Source organism: Sitophilus oryzae, unplaced genomic scaffold (assembly GCF_002938485.1).
Source record: "Sitophilus oryzae breed Bouriz unplaced genomic scaffold, Soryzae_2.0 scaffold_4_pilon_pilon, whole genome shotgun sequence".
Classification (NCBI taxonomy): Eukaryota; Metazoa; Arthropoda; class Insecta; order Coleoptera; family Curculionidae; genus Sitophilus; species Sitophilus oryzae.
Genome location: NW_022147085.1, coordinates 19,718 through 22,939, shown reverse-complemented (window position 1 = coordinate 22,939; position 3,222 = coordinate 19,718). Strand labels below are relative to the sequence as shown.

The following is a 3,222-nucleotide window of genomic DNA, read 5'->3' as shown; positions in this document are numbered from 1 at the left end:
TTTCATTTTTTTAAATAGAACCCCCTTTATATTATTACATGTTTCAATTCTTCCTTTAATTCTTAATCTCCCTTCAAAAATCGAAATACACGATGTACCTCAAAGCAACCGTTTCCGAGTTATTGACTTTTGAAAATATCACTTAAACAATTCGATTTAATTAATTTTGATGTCTTTGGTTTGAATTAATGATGCCTTTCTGCAGAAACTGTGATACTGTTGTAATGGGGTTTTAAATTTCTATTAGCTACTAGTAAATTTAAGTATACAGGGTCGGTCATAAAGTTGTGTCACATCAAACTTTATTTTTTTTAAATGAAACCCCCTGTATATTATTGCATATTTCAATTCTTCCTTCAATTTTAATCAATAGTCGTAATACACAATGTACATAAATTGAAGAAATCTATAAATTCTAACTTGAGAACAGTAGTCATTGGGGCACTTGAGCCAGACAGACAGCCAGATATCCGATATGTATAAATAGGAGTGTGACGTAAATCAGGTAAGAACAGTTAAAATACACTAATGAACAAGAATGAACAGGTTTGGACTACTTTGAACCGCTTTTGAACTGCTTTGAACCGCTTTTTAGTTTAAAACAACAGACCTGTTCATTTTCTGTTCAAACCTGTTTATTTCTATTTTAAAGCGGTTCAAAGTGGTCCAAACCTATTCATTCTTGTCATTAGTGTATTTTAACTGTTCTTACCTGATTTACGTCACACTCCTATTTATCCGTATCGGATATCTGGCTGTCTGTCTGGCTCAAGTGCCCCAGTGACTACTGAGAACTAATGTCCAATATTATTATGTATAACAGTTTCGGCAAAATGGCATCGTTAAAACTGAATATATCGAAATGAATTAAATCAAATTGTTTAAGGGATTTTTTCAAAAGTCAATAACTCGGAAACGGTTGGTATGAGGTACATTGTATGTATTTCGATTTTTGCTTAGAATTTAAGGAAGAACGGAAATATGCAATAATATACAGGGAGTTCCATTTAAAAAAATGAAACTTTAATGTGCCACGACTTTATGACCGACCTTGTATACTTTCTATATTTATTACCCACTAATAGATATTTATATACCCTATAACTTTTATATTTAACTTTTGCGGTACCTCCCATATTTTACCTAATAATCGACCATACATAAAAAGCGACCCTGTATATTTTATATGGCTTTATTACATGTGTTTCCAATGTGGTGGCACTTGTGCGTATTCATGTTCGTTCGTTAGGTACGCGGCTTATAGCATATTTAATTTTTTATGATTCTAACCTAAGTGTTTTTGACAGGACGCGCGCGGCAAGCATTCCTTCAAGCTATGGGACGGGCAACGTAGCGTGCGCAAGGGGCTGGTGGTGGGCAGCCTCGAGGAGTTGGTGGCGCGCGGTCGAGATGTAAGTTGGGCGTCGCCGCCGCCGAACCGGTACGACTCGTTTTTGGAGTCGGACGGCACGCAGGTAGGGGACGCCGAATACTTTCGAACGTTGCCGCCCAACAGCGTGCTGCTGTTGCTGAGGCCGGGGAGCGCTGGTTGCCGGCGGGAGTAGATGTAATACGCACAGGATTGATATTATCACGTCAATCTCTCTCAATACTAGTATTTAAAGCTCTTGAGATTATCAAAATCAGTGCTTGCTCTACCACTATTGTTAGAGTAGTCGCAACCAAAGGGAGGAGACAGAAGCGTCATCAATGACGCGATTGTCCGAGTGTCCCTAAGTCAATCAAACTGCTGCAAGGAGTGTTTTCATTTTCAATCTCACCAAGAATCAGTCTGATTGATTTAGTGTTTCCTTGTAATGATTACATTTGTTGATCTAGAGATCTTTCATTTTTTTTCAGATTCACTTAAAAGTATGAATATATTGTTCAGGTCTGAGTATTATTTTTTACACTGACATGTTCTCATGTTCACTATTCGTTCAGTCTTACTGAAACGGTAGTGGGGAGTAGATCTAGCTTTTTTTCAGTTTAGCAACTAAAATCTTTTTAGGTATTTAACGAATTAATTCTGAATATAGCCTAAATTTAGACGAATAAGCAGTTTGTGCTGTGATGCGAAGATTTAATATTTGTCAAGGTACCGCCTGCAGGAACAAATCGCTACACATACACGAACCATATTGATCATTAACGAACAAGTCCCTACACACGATCTGCGATCTATCCACGAATTACGAATGTCAAATACGTTAGACATCCAAGTTAACGACTTGAGGATGGAAATGCAAAATAATATAATGAGCAAACGAGTTTCTAAAGTCCCAATTTGTAACTTAGATCCAGAGTAATTCAGGATTGTGGTTTTTGTCCAGGCAGATTGATGATGGTTACCGCCACAGCTATCCTGAGCGAAACTCACGATTCTGGACGACTCTAGATCTAGGCCACAAATAGAGGCTTTAGGCCACCATTTGTTTCATACATTCTTCAATTACTTTATCATTTTTAAATTGTCATCTTTTAACTTAGATACCTCATACTGATAAAGGTATAATATAGCCTGTTCAACCAGAGGATACTTGACAGTGACTGGTTACTTCACAGGTAAACTGAATTTTCTGTCATTTTTTGGATGTTGCCTGTCGAAATCTTGCCTGACTCGTTGGACAGACTTTATTAAAATAATAAAAAAATTCAGAACTAATCTTCTCACTTATGAAACATATACCGGGTGCGACTCAAAAGTGGCTCACTCCTATATCTTTTTTATTTTTTCAAGTAAAACAACGATATTTGGTATGTTAGTATATGACATAAATTGAGATTGATTGACGTATTCAATTGTTTTCGGTCACTTCCGGTTTCAGAAAATGACTACAACTTTTGATCTTTAAATGGAACCCTCAGTTTTGTTTTACTTTATTCTATAGAAAATAACACTCTGAATCGAATGACATATCATATGTCAACTTTTGACATTTTAGCATATGGTTTATTTGAAATTATAACATGCGGTTCATAACGACAATTTGACTCAAAATATATATCAAATTATTCGTAAAAAAATGCTTTTTCTAAATATGCTAATGAGCCACCCTCGTTCCATTTGAAAAAATTGAGATATGATGAAAAATACGATTTGGGCATCTTTTAACCGGCCAGGACAAGACACTATAAACATTAGACGATCAAATCTATTTTTCCAAGGCTCCTTGATTAAAAATTAGTGTTTTTAACACAGCCATGGCACCCTAGATTAAA

At 36.0% G+C, this 3,222-nt stretch overlaps 1 pseudogene; it reads left to right on the top strand.

The window, feature by feature from the left end:
- The first annotated feature begins 1,307 nt into the window (after nucleotides 1-1,307).
- LOC115886886 overlaps nucleotides 1,308-3,222 on the top strand; it is a 16,567-nt pseudogene continuing 14,652 nt past the window's right edge.